Source organism: Palaemon carinicauda, chromosome 22 (genome assembly GCF_036898095.1).
Source record: "Palaemon carinicauda isolate YSFRI2023 chromosome 22, ASM3689809v2, whole genome shotgun sequence".
NCBI lineage: Eukaryota > Metazoa > Arthropoda > Malacostraca > Decapoda > Palaemonidae > Palaemon > Palaemon carinicauda.
In genome coordinates, this window is record NC_090746.1 from 10038107 (window position 1) to 10056830 (window position 18724).

General features: G+C 43.0%; 1 long non-coding RNA gene across 1 annotated transcript in view; it reads left to right on the plus strand.

Moving 5' to 3' along the window:
* The first annotated feature begins 672 nt into the window (after positions 1-672).
* Positions 673-18724, plus strand: part of LOC137615787 (uncharacterized) — a 35044-nt gene continuing 16992 nt past the window's right edge. Inside the window, exons 1-2 of the long non-coding RNA XR_011039260.1 lie at positions 673-754; positions 16522-16640. This is a non-coding gene — a long non-coding RNA (uncharacterized lncRNA). The remainder of the gene's footprint in view (positions 755-16521; positions 16641-18724) is intronic.

Consider the following 18724-nt stretch of genomic DNA (forward strand, 5'->3'; position numbering starts at 1 on the left):
GTGTGTGTTCTACGTATGCATGATGGCATATGAATGTATGCATTCTTTATGGGGTTGCTAATGCATTTTTATTTTTTGCTTGCATAAAGAATCCGAAAATTCTGGGGGAAAGTCAGAAAAGTAGTTCATAGTTTTTTCCTACCGTCTTATCGTAAAACCAGTTGAATTCGTTATGCATTTCATGCATCTTTTATTCTACTCTTATATTATAGTATTCGAAAGAAAAACGAGATTAAATAGTGGTATATTAAGAAAATATATTCTTTTCACGTTCCAATATTCCTGCCAGATGTATTGTTCCACAGGCGAGTGTGTCAATCAGTGTTGCCAGATTTAGAAATTTATCTCTAGATTTGGGGCGTTTTGGAAGACGGCAGTGTTGCCATATGGAGATTTATTCCTAGATTTGGGGATTTTAGGTGTCCAATGGGGATATCCAGAACAAATTTGTGGCAAGAAAAATGAAGAGTCAACCATTATATCGTTTCAATTAGTTTCATTGCACTTATATGAAGTATAGTGAGTAATTTTTATATCAGTAAAGGCTACAGGATCAAAAGAAATATTTCTGGAAATGGGGATTTTTGGGTTTCTTTGGGGATATTTCATCATGAGCTTTGGGGATTTTTAGACTAACCCATCTGGCAACACTAGTGTCAATACACTACCAGCTGTTCTTGGAGGAAAACCACGTACAGGAATACGTCTTGTTATCGACATTTTCGATATTTAAATGGTCTACATTTCCCAAAAGGTTAGTACCGTTAATTGATATACCAGGTCAGGTATGTAAGAGTATCTTCCGAGTTATTTTCAAATTGAAAAAGAATAGATATGCACTTTACAATGTTGGTAAGCCTACTCCATTTTGAGTAAGCAGTCATAGGCCAGGGCATTTTACCAATGGCGTAAATTCGTCCAAATCTTATCTACTGCCTCAGTGCCAGGTGTAATGTATAATGAACGTTAGTTTTAAAAGGCTTTAGAACTATGAAACTATTTGGAGGCCTTTGGTTTAGAGGGTTGTTTCAATGTGTATTTCGTTTCTAGCTGTGTGAGGTTAGATTTTTATTTTGAATTTTGAAACGAAATTGTGACTGGTTGGATACAGAAATATTTTGAATAAATCTCAATTAATTGCATAGTACCTATAACTGAATGAAAATCTAAAGGCCATCTCTACATTTTATTTTCTATTTCAAGTTAGATTTTGATTACAGTGAACCCTCGTTTATCGCGGTAGATAGGTTCCAGACGCGGGCGCGATAGGTGAAAATCCGCGAAGTAGTGACAGCATATTTACCTATTTATTTAACATGTATATTCGGACTTTTAAAACCTTCCCTTGTACGTAGTACTGTTAACAAACCACCCTTTAATGTACAGAACACTTAATGCATGTACTACAGCACCCTAAACTAAAACAGGCACAAATATTAAAGGCGATTTTATATCATGTGTTTCCTAAACACCTAAAAAGCACGATAAAAAATGGCAACCAATGTTTTGTTTACGTTCATCTCTGATCATAATGAAGAAACAAACTCATTTAGTGTACACATATATGTACGTATGGTTAGTTTTTGCATCGATTATATTGATTATACAGTACTGTATGTTGATTTTTTTATTACCAATGTTTTAGTTTACGTATTTTTCTTAGGACTTCCAAATGAAATCTTTTTCTTTATGACGCCGCCTGAAACGACGGCGTGTACGCTCAGTAAACAACCACGCTCAGAACAAACAAGGCATTTAACGCGCATGATGATAGTGATAAATAATGATACAGTACATACAGTATTTACAGTAAAAGCATTTACAAAATATGTTACCTTACAAATATAAATTATACTGTACTTGTACGTAGCAAAGCAGGAAAACAATTTGAGAGAGAGAGAGAGAGAGAGAGAGAGAGAGAGAGAGAGAGAGAGAGAGAGAGAGAGAGAGAGAGAGAGAGAGATTGTTTTACGTACGTAAATGTAAATTTTAAACAAAAAAAATATGATAGGTTACAACATGTAGACTTTTAAAACCTTCCCTTTAACTTAATGCATACAGTACGTACATTACTAAACTATAAAACAGGTTAAAGTAAAAAATAAAGATTGTTACTGTACTCACCACGAAAGAAGTTCAAGAAAAACTTGAATGACGATGGCGATGAATTTGCTGCACAGTAGAAATGATGATGATGAAGCTGATGATGTGTTCTACTGTGCAGTCAATGATAGTATTTTACGTCTCTTCAGACGGAGGTGTCTTTTCCTGGGACACCTCTTCAACTTCTTCAATTTCTTCCGAAGGCGTACTAGCAGGAGGAACTGGCTCTTTTTTGCGAGGCTGAAAAAACATTGTGATCGGAAGTTGTTGCCGCTGCTTCTTTTTTCGATCCAAGAGCATCCTGTAGGGAGTCGTGATGTCATCAACCTTGTTGCAGAATTGCATCGAGCGAACCATATCCTCGTCCCACTCTTGCAACATTTCTTTCGCCTCCTTCATATGGTTGCAGAACTTGGCGAGCCGTTCTAATGTTAAGCCCGTTTCTTCGACATTTTCTTGGGTCTCTTCCTGGGTACCCTCACTCTCTTCCTCACTTGCCGATTTCGTCAGGTCTTCGAGGTCTGCGTCAGTTAGAGGCTGGGAATGGCAGTCCAACAACTCGTCGACGTCTTCAGTCGTCATGTCGCCAAACCCGTCACCCCCAATTATGGCAGCCAACTGCACAGATTTCCGTATTGCAGAGTGTTGGATTTCCGACGGAGTAAATCCCTTGTCGTCGTAAACAATATCGGGCCACAGCTTCTTCCAGCTCGCATTTACGGTTGCAGGTTTCATCTCTTGAAGTGCCTTTTGAATATTCTGCAGGCACGTGGCTATGGTGTACTGCCGCCAGTACGCCTTCAAGTTGAAGTCTTCATCCTCGTCATCTTGGGCAGCATCCACACACGCAACGAGGTCCGCCAAGGTATTCTTCGTGTAGAGGGCCTTGAACGCCCTGATAACCCCCTGGTCCATTGGTTGAATTAATGACGTGGTGTTGGGTGGCAGGAACTCAACCTGAACGCCCTCACGCGACAGGTCAGTTGCGTGTCCACCAGCGTTATCCATAAGGAGAAGGATCTTGAATGGCAAGCCCTTCTCTAAGAGATATTCATGGACTTGCGGGATGAAACACTGGTGGAACCAGTTGGAGGTCAGCATCTTCGTAATCCATGCTTTTTGATTATGCATCCAGTACACGGGAAGGAGATTCTTATTTTTGTTTTTCAAAGCGCGAGGATTTTTCGACTTATAAATAAGCCCCGGCTTTAACAAAAATCCAGCAGCATTGCCACACATCACGAGGGTAACGCGATCCTTGAATGCCTTAAAGCCAGAGGCTTTGGCTTCCTCTTTGAACAGGAAAGTTCGCGACGGCATTCTCTTCCAAAACAAGCCGGTTTCATCCATATTAAACACTTGTTCCGGCTTGTATCCACCTTCAGCGATAATGTTCTTGAAAGTCTGGTTCACGTAAGTTTCAGCAGCGGCAGTGTCAGCGGAAGCAGACTCCCCATGCAGGGAAACGCTTTTCAGGGCGAAGCGTTTCTGAAACTTCGCGAACCATCCTTTGCTTGCGGAAAAACGTTTCTGAGGCTGGGAATCAGTGGATGTCCCTGGTTGAGGATCATCTGCATCATCATCATCTTCAGCATGGTTGCCGTCGTCCTCTTTAGGTTCCTTTGCAGCAAAATTCTCATACAAGCTCAAAGCCTTTGTTTGGATGGTGTTCGTATCCAACGCTATGTTCTTCTTCCGGCAGTCGGCAATCCACACAGCTAAAGCACCTTCCATGCGTACGATCGTTTTATTACGCGTTGTAACGACTCGCTTCGCTGATCTGCTAAAGGTGATTGCAGCAGTCTTTCTAATGTTCGCCTCGTCCTTCTTGATGTAGCGAACGGTGGATTCGTTGATGCCAAAATGGCGGCCGGCGGCCGCGTAACTTCTACCATCTTTTAACATGTCGAGAAGCGTAACCTTCTCAGCTATCGTCATCATTCTTCGGTGGCGTTTAGGCTCACTACCAGCCTTACTAGAAGCAGAACGCTTGGGAGCCATTGTAACAGAAAGTTCAACAAAAAGTTCAACTTAAAACAGTCGCACACAGCACAGATTAAACTTCACAAAGTTAAGAACGTCTACTCAGCAATACGCGGAAAGAGAAAGTGAACGATGCAGCCCCGCGAGAACTTTGATGCTGCGGGTAAAAGATGCGGGCAAAACACCAATCACAGGCTAGATACACAAAACTTGAGTTTTGATTCGTCATCTATCAGCGCTTGAACCAATCACAACCCGTCTTAGTACTATGGCGCGTTGGTTACTCATAGAAGATGCCCCCGCGCATACTGAACGTACGTAGATTAAGTACAATACAGTACCGTAATAATAATAAATAATGATAATAATACTGTACAGTAATAATAATAATAATAATGATTAATAATAATAACAATAATAATTTTATTAACAACAATAATAATAATAATAACAATAATAATAAAAATTTACGTACGTACGCTATTTTACGCCTCTCTCTCTCTCTCTCTCTCTCTCTCTCTCTCTCTCTCTCTCTCTCTCTCTCTCTCTCTCTCTCTCTCGTACGCTTACAGTACTTATTCGAAATGTGATTTTTGCAACAAAGAATATTATTGGATGCAGTACTGTACTACGTACGTATACATACAAAAGATTCATGGAAAAGAAGCACATCCATTACAGTACACACCATTCTAATATGGTATGACTGCATCTGATTTGCGTTTCATGTTCGATTTAATTTTACTACGTACTGAATTATCGTATGATCATTCTCTTTTCGTGTTTTATTTCTTTCTGTGCTGAATTATATATCATATGTAATGCAATGAACAATCAGTAAGAGCAGATATTACTAATTACAGTATTAATGGAATTACAGGTAACAAAATATCGTATTTGGTTATCTTCAGATTTCGCGGTATTTTCGAATTTTCCGGAAAATCCGCGATATGTATATATATATATGGGTTATGGGAAAACCCCGCGAAGTGGTGAATCCGCGATTGTCGAACCGCGAAGTAGCGAGGGTTCACTGTATACTCAAATAGCATAGACTGAATAATATTTATTGGGATCTTTACCGTTTGTTATTCGGCATTCAACTATTAGAAGGTGAAAATATGAATTTTTGTTGCAAATACCCCAATTATACTATGTAAATGATCAAATTATTAGTCTTTCCACAAACAATTCCTACAGGTTGGATTATTCTACAAGTAATCTGTTTAGTGTACTAGATTCTTGAAAAACATCAGAATAGGCAAGACTCTATTATTACAGTTTCGGCCATATTCGGATATCTATCTTTTACTTATATATTTGCTAAGTATGTATTGTGGTTAAAATGTCTGATCATTCTTTGTTTTTTATTATGAATTATGGGTATGGTAAAAATGATGAAACATGATTGGTTGCTGTTTCAAGGTTATGCAATTAACTTTCATTTTGGAATTCGCCCGTCTCTCTAAAAAAGTGTCGGTTAATTGCCATGGATTTTGTTGTTTAGACATGCAGTAGTTGGTGTCTCATTATGAGGTTATTGGACCTTACAATGAAACTCCAGACATAGTGAATGTTTTTGGATGAACATTCAGTGATACCAAAAAGTGTTAACTGTCCCAGGTTAGTCTAATTAAAGTAGCTAACCTAGAGGTATATTTTTCTTTGTAGAGGAGTTTGATGTCCTCCTAAGTAAGGTAAAGGGAAAGGGGACCTAAGTTGATAGGCCCAACCCCTAGGTTAGGTGGGTGTGTTTAGGGTAGATGGTTTCTCTCATTATACATTTTATCCTAGGTTAGGTGAGTTTAGGTTGGACAGCTTCTCTTGTTTTACATGGTTTGTCCTAGGTTAGATGTGTGTTAAGGATACAGCTTCTATTATTTTATACATTTTCTGCTAGGTAAGGTTAGGTGGGTGTGTTTAGGTTAGCTAGCTCCTCTTATTTTGCACATATTTTCCATGGTTAGGTGGGTGTGTTAGACAACTCATTTTATACGTTCTTCTAGGTTAGGTTAGGTGGGTATGTTTAGGTTAGACAGCTACTTTTATTTTATATGTTTTCTCCTAGCTTATGCTAAGTGGGTGTTTTTAGGATAGACAGTTTCTCTTATTTTACCTCTTTTCTGTGGTCTCCCACCTAAAATCTCAGATTTCCCACAGTGTGACCCCCTTATTGTAGCTATTCAGGACGGCTGTGTATCTTTAGCTCTTGATTATTTGCAGCAGGAATAAAGGTCAAATTCATTGAAAACCCACTTAAGCTAGAAAAAATATTTTTAAAGCGGATATTTGAGGTTGGTTGAAACTGTAATTTTTAAACATTCAAACTTACCCGCTGGTTGTGTATAATAGCTTTATGGGGGCGTTTGTAGGGTGACGGCCAGATCCCGTAGAAAACGGGACTATTCTGAACTGTGGCCGTCGTTCTAAAAACTATTTTGGCGGAAGAAGCTAACTTAAAAAACCCACCTAACCTATGCTAAAAGCCGTATCCTTATGCAGGGGGGCTTCGCCCCCGGACCCCCCCCCCCCCTTTCACAACAGTAACAGTTTCCTTACCTACGAGTACGACGGGAGAAGCTAACTTAAAAAACCCACCTAACCTATGCTAAAAGCCGTATCCTTACCCAGGGCGGCTGCGCCCCCCCCCCGGACCCCCCCCCCTTACACAACATATTTAAGATCCGTAGACCATTTCCAAACGTTTTTATTCTATACAAGATAACAATCGGAGCGATAATAAGCAAATTAGGACGCTTGGCCGTAGCGCTACAAACTACCCCCTTTATGCTTCTGTCAAGCAGAAATTCAAAACTCGCAGCAATCGCATAGATATGCCAGGTATACACTAGCGCCACCACGGAGTTAGGTCGAACTATCCCCCCTAGTATCAGATTTTCTTCTGCCGCTGTACTGGCTACAAAGAAATGGAATTTACTCGTATTTAACCTGGATTTTAGCAGTACCTTGGTGATGTACTCTTGTTACGGGTTTGAGCATTCGCTTATATGGTTTTTGTTCGATATTTTATCGCTATGTTATAGCTTAAAAGGTAGGATTAAAAATTTTTCAACCTATTTTTGTGACTAACGAAAGCATATGGCGATAGGTAAACATCTCGCCTCATCGATGACGTCACAGTCATTTGACGTAAGCTTGAGTGTGACTTGCATTTTCTTTCTTTTTCTATAAAGAATGATAAGTTAATACTATCTTACAAAGTATTTAGTTATATAAAATAAAACTATTATATTATTTTAAGAAAATTTTTGTCCCTTTGGTATGCTTGCTTTGGATGATCTTCGATCTGTTTCAAAGATTATCTAGCGTTCATTTTTATTTACGCTACGCACTCCTCAGTCCATTCCTATATCTATTCTTGTAATATGTTAGTATTTTATATTAAATATTTTGTCAAGTTTTATATGGGATTCAGTGACAATTGCATTCCCATTCAAGCCCTCGACAGAATAGTAAGTTCTCCCTCTACGGGCGTGTATACTTTTGGTTTTATACCAGTCAAAAATGCAAAGTTTTAGTGCTAAATTAGTGAAGTGAATTTTATTCAATACAGTGGAGGGTGCTTCTGTTTGGACCTGTCTTTATCCTAGCCTAGACCTCTTTTAAGCTCCCGAACCCATGGGAGAAGTTAAGTCGAGCGGCGAAAGGAAGCGAGAGGCGTAGCCTGGCGCTTACCATCTTATAAGACCCGAGCAGAAGTCCCCTCAAGCATTTTTCTGTTGACAATCCCCAGAACGCTCGCCCTCGCCGTAGGTAAGGCGAGGTAAAAGTGTTTTCTAACTTTAAACGATATAGTGCATCAGGCACAAAGCTGAAAACAAAAATTAAAATCATTCTTGACAGGTAATGAGCATTTAATGTTCTTAGCTCTTAAAAAGAGCTGAACTTGGTGGCGCATGCCAAGCAGCTGAGCATGATGGCGCTCGCCAGGTGGCTTAGCATGGTGCCTTGCGCCAAGCTGAACGTGGTGCCTCGCGCTAAGCTGAACGTGGTGCCTCGCGCCAAGCTGAACGTGGTGCCTCGCGCCAAGCTGAACGTGGTGCCTCGCGCCAAGCTGAACGTGGTGCCTCGCGCCAAGCTGAACGTGACCCTTCGCGCCAAGCTGAACGTGACGCCTCGCGCCAAGCTTAACGTGACCCTTCGCGCCAAGCTTAATGTGACGCCTCGCACCAAGCTGAGCATGACAACAACAGAATGTTGCTCATCTAGCTTTCACTACACGCGATCGGCATAGCTCCGAGTGTCTGAATCGCGAGCGTTTTTTAATCGCAAGTGTTATTGTTCTGAAAGTCACGTGGCCCCGAGCGTCAAGAGCTTTCATGACATCAAGTAGAACTTTGTCTACATGACCATAAGCGCCTAGCGTTGGAACTTTGTTACGCCAGGCGCTATATTAAGAAATAAATATTAACTAGAAAGATATTATGTTCTCAGACCAAGGCCTGCTTGAACTAATTCTTGGTTGGGAGAGCTAGAATTAAACCTCTAAAGCATTGAGGTCAGAATTCAGAACCTTAAGGAGTTGACTCCTAGGAAACAAGACATCTCTACCTAGGTTAGAGACTTGTAGGAGGAAAGGAGTGACTTTCAGAAACTCATGAGAGTTTTCTGAAGTTTCCATTTTATTTTGTACCTGCTGCTCCTCGTTCGCCCTTCAGAGTTTTTCGCTAAGGAAGACGGCAAAGAAGTCTGTTTATTATTTTATTATTACTAGTCAAGCTACAACCCTAGTTGGAAAAGCAATATGCTATAAGCCTAAGGGCTCCAATAGGGGAAGATGGCTCAGTAAGGAGAGGAAATAAATAAATGATGAGAATAAATTAACAATAAATCATTCTGAGAAAAGTAACAAAGTCAAAAGACAGGGCTGATAGGGCAGTGCTTTAGCGGGTCCTCAAGTCAGCATAAAGAACCTAACTGCAGATGTTGGTGCAGCAGCACATTCAGCTGCAACAGCAGGAAGTGCATTAGGGCTTTTGTTAGAGAAGGCAGTGCCCCCCTTTTTTGTTGTATACAGCCTGTCAGGATGTCAGAAGTTGGCAAAGCTTTAGTTCAGACTGATAAGGATCTTGTTCCTGAGTCTGGTGTTACGGTACAGGCACTGCCGCTCCCGCCAGACTGTTTTACGTCTGCTGAAATGCGGAGCGCGATGTAAGCGATGAGGAAGGCGAGTTCGCTATTAAAGTTTTATACACCGGTGTCACCTAATGTTGATCCTAGTTGGACTATCCTGCTGGCATGAAGCAATGGCTGTCATCTGTTATGCAGTCTTATCAGCCTGCTGTTAGCAAAGCGATGGTTCGTTATGATTCTTTTCAGGACACGTTGTCGCACAGGCGGCCTACCAGCAAGCTAATTTTGAACAGCGTGATAAGGCTTCTATATCCCATTGAGTGTCTTCTCTTGATACCAGACATCAAACGGCCTAGCGTGTCATAGAGCGTTTACCTTTCAAGCGCGGCGACGATAGCTAGGCAGATAAGCGCGACATTGGACGTCAAGCTGAACGTGACGTCGAACGTCAAAAAAACCGTGACATCCAACGTCAGGCACATACGGTTCAAGATACATCCAGAGGACAAAACCTCTCTATGGAGACTCATAAGACTTTGCTTGCAGCAGTAAAAAAGGTCCACTGGATGATATCTTTAGATCTCCAGGATGCTTACTTCTACTTCCTCATCCATCCGAACTTCAAGCTACCGGAAGGTTCGTGTATGAGAGGAAGTTGTCCAGTTTTGAGTTCTTTTTTTCGGGCTATGCCCCACCCCCAAATAGAGGGGGCGTCTGTTAGAACATATCGTTGTGTTCTATCCTTAGACCTCTGGAAAGAAGTATTCTGGTTTCGGGCCTTAGGCTTCGGCCTCACCACCGCCCCTCCAGTCTTCACAAAGATCATAATGAATGTGGCAAGTATGCTCCACTCAAGAGGCATCAGAGCCTCCTTGTACTTGGACGATTGGCTACTAAGAGCCCCCTCACTCAATCGCTGTCTGAAGGATTTGCGTCTGACAATGAGTCTGTCAGAGGAGCTAGGACTTCTGGTGAATTCAGAGAAGTCTCCAATTGATCCCTTTCCAGAAGATCCTTTATTTAGGGATGGAGATTCACAGTCTGACTTTTCAGGTTTTTCCATCACCTGAAAGAATACAGCTAACTCTCCTAAAGCTTTGTGTCTTTCTAAAGAAGGAGTTTTGTTCAGTGAGGGAATGGATGTCTCTCCTGGGAACCCTCTCTTCACTAGAACAATTTGTACGTCTGGGGAAACTAAATTTCCGACCCCTTCAGTTCCATCTCAGTTGTCATTGGAGCAAAGAGGACAGCCTTGACAAGGAGAGCATTCCTCTTACGGAACCAATAAGAGTGTGCCTTCGCTGGTGGAACAACATAAACAGGCTCCATGAAGGTGTCTCTTTGGAACAAAGGAGCCCAGACCTTGTGTTGTTTTCCGACGCCTCGGACTCAGGGTGGGGAGCAACACTAGAAAAGTCAGAGATTTCGGGTCTGTGGACAAAACAACAGCAAAGTCTCCACATCAATTAAAAGGAGCTGTTAGCAGTCCTGTTGGGTTTCAAGCGGTTCAAGAAGCTAGTACTGAACAAAGTAATACAAATCAATGCAGACAATACCACAGCTTTGGCCTACATAGCGAAACAAGGTGGAACGCATTCGAGGCCTCTTTACGAGATAGCAAAAACTCTTCTCGTTTGGGCACATCAAAGAAAGATATTCCTATTGACAAGATTCGTTCAAGGGGAAAAGAATGTGAGGGCAGACAACCTCAGCAGGAGGAGTCAAGTTCTCCCCACAGAGTGGATAGGCATTTAGATGTATGCAAGAAACTTTGGCAGATTTTGGGCCGCCCTATCATAGATCTATTGGCAACTTCAAAAACCAGATGAATAGAGAATTATTGCTCCTCAGTTCCGGATCTTGATGCCTCACACACAGACACGTTCCTGATGGACTGGTCACACCTAGATGTGTACGCTTTTCCTCCATTCAAAGTGCTGTACAAAGTACTACAAAAGTTTGTGTCTCACGAGGGAACCAGATTGACGTTAATAGCCCCCTTCTGGCTGTCAAGGGGTTGGTTCACAGAGGTACTGGAATGGAAGGCGGATGTTCCAAGAAGCTTGCCATTGAGAATAGATCCTCTCGGACAACCCCACTTGGCAAGAAACCATCTAAACCTCCAAGCTCTACGTCTGACTGCCTTCAGACTATCGAAAAACTCGCAAGATCTAGAGGATTTTCGAAGGAAGCAGCCAAAGCTATTGCTAGAGCAAGAAGAACTTCTACTTTCAGGGTGTACCAATCCAAGTGGTAAGTTTTTAGAGCATGGTGTAAAACTAACTCAGTTTCTTCATCCAATACCTCTATAGCTCAAATTGCCTTTCTTTTCAGAGCTTAGAAGAAGGCACAATTTCTCCTCCTCAACCATTAAAGGGTACAGGAGTATGTTAGCAACGGTCTTCAGGCATAGACATTTAGACCTCTCAAATAACAAGGACCTTCAGGATCTCCTTAGATCCTTTGAAACCTCTAAAAAACGTCAACAGGATTCACCAGCCTGGAATTTAGACGTGGTTTTAAAATTTCTTATGAGTGACAGATTCGAACCTTTGAACTCTGCTTCTTTTAAAGATCAGACTTTAAAGACTTTATTTTTAGTAAGCTTAGCAACAGCTAAAAGGGTCAATGAAGTTCATGCTTTTAGCAAAAACATTGGCTTTAGAAACGGCAAAGTATATGCTCCCTGCAGCTTGAATTTCTAGCCAAGAACGAACGTCCTTCTTACCCATGACCAAAATCTTTCGAAATTGCTAACCTCTCTGATTTGGTGGGTGAGGAGCTGGAGAAAGTTCTTTGTCCTGTTAGAACACTAAGGTTCTATTTAAACAGGACTAAAGGTTTGAGGCAATTCAGAAGCCCTTTGGTGCACAGTCAAAAAGCCTGTTTTTTCCTGTCTAAAAATGCCTTAACATATTTCATAAGATTTTTTTGATTAAAGAAGCTCTCACACACTGTGGTGAGGCAGACCTTAAGCTCCTGAAAGTTAAGACTCATGAAGTTAGAGCTGTGGCAACTTCTGTGGCTTTTAAACAAAATCGTTCTCTGCAAAGTATGATGAATACAACGTTTAGGAGAAGTAAATCTGTATTTGCATCACTTTATTTAAAACGTGACCAGACTCTTTATGAGGACTGCTACACTTTGGGTCCATTCGTAGCAGCGAATGCAGTAGTAGGTGAAGGATCTACCACTACACTCCCTTAATCCCTAGTACCCTTTTCCCCACTTGGAACTTGTATATATTTTTATGATTGGAGGAAATTGTTAGACAATCTTCCGCAAACTTTGACTTAGTCAGGTAGTCATTTGTTCCTTGAGAGCACCCGGAACAAGGTTATTAGTTGAGGTCCTGTCAGCATAGAGGTTATTCACCGTTTGACAGCTCCTAGAGTTCTTCAGCCCCCTGGGTGGATGGCTGGTTCTCAAAGGACAGCAGACTTACTAATGTAGAGAACCATTAAAGTCAGCTTCCTTAATAGGTACGAACCCTTAAGCTAAGTTTGGTTTTTAACTCTCAAGTGAAATTCCATTAATGTTGCTGTCTCTGACCTGCCACCAAGGGTGTCAATTAGCTATTATATATAACCAGCGGTTAAGTTTAAATGTTTAAAAATTAAATTTTCATAATGAAATAAATTTTTGAACATACTTACCCGCTGGTTATATAACTTAAAATCCCCTCCTTCCTCCCCTCTGTGGTGGCGCAAGTGTATGCCTGGCATATCTATGCGATTGCTGCGAGTTTTGAATTTCTGCTGGACAGAAGCATAAAGCTATTAAATATAACCAGTGGTTAAGTATGTTAAAAAATTTATTTTATTATGAAAATATCATTTTACTAGCATGGTGTCTTTTAGGTAAGGCTATACCACCAATAAGTCTTAAGTATGCATTACTGCTCCCAAATTATGGGGAACCCTGGTGGGAAGTTGGTCTTTTAGGGTAAGGTTGAGAACATTATGAATGCAATGCACCAATTAAAAAGGAAGACATCCATAAATTTTGTTGAAATCTCGATAAACATTCATCGCTCATTATGTAATATTAAAAAAGATATTTACTCTGTGTATAAATGCAAGGAGAACACTAACCTGGGTACTAGGTCCTGACCTAGCTAACCTGAACTACTACTCCTTATCGAGACCTGAGTAAATGCAAACAAAATTAAGATAGGTGGGTGCATCCTGACATGGCCTTCCATGATATAGCCTACAAGGTCCAGATATGATTTAATGCAATCATTTCAAAGCATTACTGTAATAATGCTGCATATTATATAAAACAAAAATTGGACTGTTTGATACCTTACCACTCATCTAATTTAGAGGGATGTATAATAACCTAACCTAAACCAGGATCCTGGATGTTTACCAGCCAGACTCGTACCTCTTCCCCCTGAACTAATGTAACTTGATGGTACTGTAGATAGAATCAAAATATGAGGCTATATCCCAACTTGGCTTAAAATATTGTAGATGAAACAAAATTATAGAGGTATATTCCAAGTTAACCTACCGCATGACACAAATTCCTGTTAAAAACATAGCCCTAACAATTACCAAATCTTCACTGTACATCACTATATTTTGTAATATGAACAAATATTACAGCTTGGTTTGTCATAGTTTTACCTGAGGCACAACTAACAAAGATTCACAGCATAACACTTGGCAACTGTTTAATAGCTAAATATCTTGTCAAAACTGGGATTGCTTAAGTTGTAGATTTCTGTCTTTGGGCATATTTGGTTTGAAATTTAAACAGGCAAAAGAATAATAACATAGGTTTGTTGCTACATGTCATACAAATCCTCGTCTTTTAATAAGAGATTACGTCAGTACGAGTTTTAATCAGTCATTAAAATTAGATAACAAGCGGTTATCCAACTGATGAGGCTGCATGGGTAGGAGCCCTGCCCCCCCTCTAGTTTGAGAACCTTCACTTTTACTTAGATAGCTGTCGTGTAGGGATGTACAGAGAGCTGCTGTCAAACTTATTCATTTTCTTAGTTTTGGGGGGGAAGTGAATGTTTGTTCTTTATTTTGGAATAGAAATAAGAAACTCGTTGTCGGGGTGGGGTGGAATTAGCAGCTGGCTGGTCTAACCAGCTATAGATAAACACACTTCTGTTTTTTTAGTCATGACTGTTCGCAGGCCTCCTCCGGTACAGTATTGGGCTTTTGCCTCAAAGAAGTAAGCAAGAGAGCCCATCATTATAGTTGATTTATCTCCGCAGTTCCTTAATATCTGTCCCTGTTTCAGTGATCCACATCCCTTCTCATGTGGTGGTTACCGTGCCCCATGTGACAGGGTGTCGACGGCTGTTGTCCTCCTTCAGTTTCAGTGATTGTGCCTCCCATCATCACAAGTTGTTTGGTAGCCGGTACTTGTGAATGTGATTTCTCATTGTGTTGGACCAACCCTTGTGGTTCTTCTCTTGGCTTATCGTCATGTCAACGGTCGTGTTTGCCTCGACCTCTCCACTTGCAGAGCCAAGAACGAAAGCTAGGAGGAGGTAGAAGTGTGCACATTGTTCTTAATCTTCCTCTTCCTCCTCATACTCTTCATATTTCAACCCCATTTGGATCTTTTAGGATGAAGTGGAGGAGACTGAACAATCCGTGATGGACAGCTGTAATTACAGGGATAGGGCTCCTTATGATACTACTTCACTTTTGAGTGAGGTGAAGGGCTCCTGAGCAGTTCCAGGTCCTAGGAGGGTCTGAACAGTAGCCCCGTGTCATGGCCTCCCAGGGTCAGGTCTTGGGACCAGGTCCAGGACGCAGCCCTCCCCCCCCCCTTGGTCCTTGGCCGGGACCCCATGCCCAGGCTCTAGACCGTGGCTGGTACTTGGGGTCCAGGTCCTTTTTTCGTAGTCCCATTGGTCACTGCCCTGTGCCACAACCCTCCAGGGCCGTTGTCAGGAGCCGGTGTCTCGGTACTCCAGGGCCATGTCCCGTGGCCCGGCTTTTCCCAGTGTCCCGACTACCATGGGGGCTAACCAGGACAATATATATATGGCCCTGTACACTTCCTGCTCTAAAGTTGTAGTAGCTGCAGTTTTCTCCATCTCCCTCCTTCCTTGGTCACTGGATTTCTTAGCCTCCACCTGCTGTCGAGGCTCTTATCTGCATGGGCTTTGTTATGCTGATAATGTGGTTGTCTCTTTGCCTCGACCATCATCATTAGTGTGAGGACAAAGTTTGACAGAAAACAGAGTACAGTACCGACTGGTTTATTGCTTGACTGGAAGAGCTATATAGATTCATGAGGACGGGAAAGTAGTTTCTTATGTCGAGAGTGTGATCGATGGCAGGTTGGGTCAGATTTGACTGACGATCATTTTCTTTCATACATATCAATCATAGCATAGAAGTAATTTAAGTAATTTATATAACACAGGCATAAATAATGTTACAGTGGCGAGATGGGTGGAGAATTCTGCATTAAATAGTATACAGTTCATAGAAATATCTTATGTGCAATGGTTATTGAATCAACTTAGAATTAGTGTAGTAGATGCAATGAATGAAAATGAAAAGTGTCTTTACATGTAGGCCTATTCTTTCCCTCAAGTCAGGTGAAAGAAAGCTGTTACATACATGCTCTCTATTCTTGCCGTGACATAGGTGGTCATCTGCCAGGAAGGATTAATGGAGCTTACTCAACCATGGGTACCCTTAGAGTTCCACAAACAGGGGAAGATCCTGCTTTTGCAGTTATGTTTATAACACCAGTTGCTGGTGAGCAGTCTCCCATTGACCCATCACCATAGGCCTGGTATGAGAAAGATATACATTTCCCCAGGTTTTTTGCCACCTGAAGAAGGGCATAATAGAGCTAATGCTGTGACTGTCTCAACTAGGTTTGATTAACCGGTACATAAGCCAAGTATTTCATTGGGTTCTTCTCTCTTGGACGTACTTCATTTGGTCCCCTATCTGTACTTGACAGATGGAGACAATATCCCCTTCCCCTTCATGGGGGATATGTCTATATCTGTCCCACACTTAATGATGGGTATCATAAGTGGTAGACACAGCAGTTTTTTGTTTTTTACCAAAAATTATAGAATCTGTCAGTATTTAGTTGCTAAAGATAAGAAATGTTTGATTATTTATTAGTATTGTTCATTGAAAAATTGCCATAGGCAAATTGTCATTTTTGAAACTGTAAATATAGTCAATCCAATGATGTCAGTGAATAGGTAACAGTGCTTTTGGAAATGTTATTTTATACAATAAAAAAGCAAGAACATTATGTTCAATGCTATTATATGATTTTACAAATTGTTGAGAAATTTTTTGAAATATTTTATTTTTTTTGTTTTCATTTCAGGTGCATCTTGAGCAATGAGCCATATTAGATGAAAATTGAAGGTTCATAATATTGCTGCTTTTCAATGAAAGCATAGAATCCATAAAAAGCAGCTAGCTGCATAACCTGGAGTTTTATAGGTAAGGTTAATAAGGAGCATTATTTGTCATATTTAAATGTTATAAAAACCTCTTTGTTCCGTAACCGAAATACAATCCAGGCTATTTACATAGGGTTTACTTTTTGGCGTAGCTGAAATAACGAGCCATTAAGTTAGCCGGGGGTAGGGAAGGGGTAGCTTGCTACCCCTCCCCCCCCCCCCAAACACCTGTGAGTTGTCTCACTTCACTTTTTGGCTCGGACGAAGACAGACGTTGCTGTTTTTCGTCCTTGTTAATGACAGCCTTAATATTCTTTTTGTCTTTTTCTAGTGCGGTGTGCTTGGAAGTTGGCCTCGACCTTTCTCACACCCTTTGCCCGCAGTGCCGAGGCCGACGGTGTGATAGTGAGAATATCTGTGGTGAGTTCAGGGAGTGGTCTGCCTCCCAGTGGGAGAAGTTCGGCCGCCGGCGTAAGAAGAAGTCTTTGAGAGACCGTTCTCCTTCAGGGGCAGCCTTGAAGGAGAGCTCCAAGGACGCCTCTTCCGCCACCCGAATCTCCCCCGAAGCTCCCACTCGAGCGGTTTCTCCTGAGAGGCTGCTGAGTGGTAGTGCAGGCCCTAGTGGTGTTTCCCGACCTCGGGGTGCGGGAGAGGGCGTTGCCTCCCTTAGCGTGGCAGCTCCCTCTTCTCCTCCGGGGAAGGATAATTTGGATTTTGAGGAATTTGACCAGACTGTTGCTAATAATGATTTGTTTCAGCTTTGGGCTTCCTTGGGGCTTAAGGGCACGCCCTCCAAGGAAGCCCTGTTTGACCTGATCCAGTTGGGGGCTGCGGTCAAACAGTCGCCGGTAATACCGGAGGTATTCCCTTCGGATTTTGTCGACACAGTTTTGGCCGACCCTTCCGACGGGTTTGGTCAAACTCTTGATAATGCTCCTGTTGCGGACGTTGCTGATGGCCCTCCTCCTCCCTCCGAAGATCCTCCGAGGGGGAGGTGAGCCCCACGGTCTCTCCTGCGGGCGAGTCTTCCTCTCGCGGTAGCGCGCTGACAGAGACTCCTCTTCGGAGGACTGATGACCCGGAAGCCCTTCCTCGTGGTCGTATTCGACGTAAGGCCCGTAGGCCTCTTCGCTGCAGAGGCCTTCCTTCTCCCTATAAAGAAGTTAGGAGGCGCCTCTTTGGGTCGTCATCTCCTGATCCTTCCCCGAAGGAGGAGCCTCCCTGTCAGGAGCAGCCCGTCACAGCAGCGCCCCTTGACCTCTCCGCGGATCGTTCGCGATCCCCTACACCTGCCAGACCTTCCGACCTGCCTTCTCCGTTCCTGGCCGCAGATGCAGTTTGGGTGCCTTCTCATCCTTTTATCCAACAGACACCGATCCCTTAGGGGTTAAGGGACTCTACTCACGGTGTGGGTAAGTCCCTTGCCCGTCAGGGTTCCCCTGCGCGTTCGCGTGCAGTACCGCTCAAGCGCTCTCCAGAGTCAAAGTCTTCAGACTTAACTCGTCAGCGCTCTCCTGTTCGGCAGCGATCACCTGCTCGCCAGCGCCCCCCTGCGCGGCAGCGATCACCTGCTCGCCAGCGCCCCCCTGCGCGGCAGCGATCACCTGCTCGCCAGCGCCCCCCTGCGCGGCAGCGATCACCTGCTCGCCAGCGCCCCCCTGCGCGGCAGCGATCACCTGCTCGCCAGCGCCCCCTGCGCGGCAGCGATCACCTGCTCGCCAGCGCTCGCCTTCTCATATGTCTCCTGCAAGCAGCGCCCTCGTGTTCCTGATGTGCGCATTGCGCGCCATCGTTCTCCTGTGCGCAGCCGCGCTATTGATCAACCTGTGCCTGTTGTGCGCCACCATTCATCATTTCGTCCACGATCGCCTGATCTGGACTTAGGCAAGGGTACTAACCCGTCGCCTCGACCGCGCGCCCCTGTGCGCCATTATGCTCTGGCGCAACAGCGAGCTAAAGCTCCTGTTCGCGAGCGTTCGCCTACGCGTTCTTCCACCTCTTCAGATGTGCGCGGAAACCTTACTGCACGCCAACGTTCTCCTGCGCGTTCACATGATCACTCGCCTGTGCGCAAGCGCTCTCCTGAGCGCCCTCGCCCTTCCCAGCCTGATCGCCCCAGGCCTC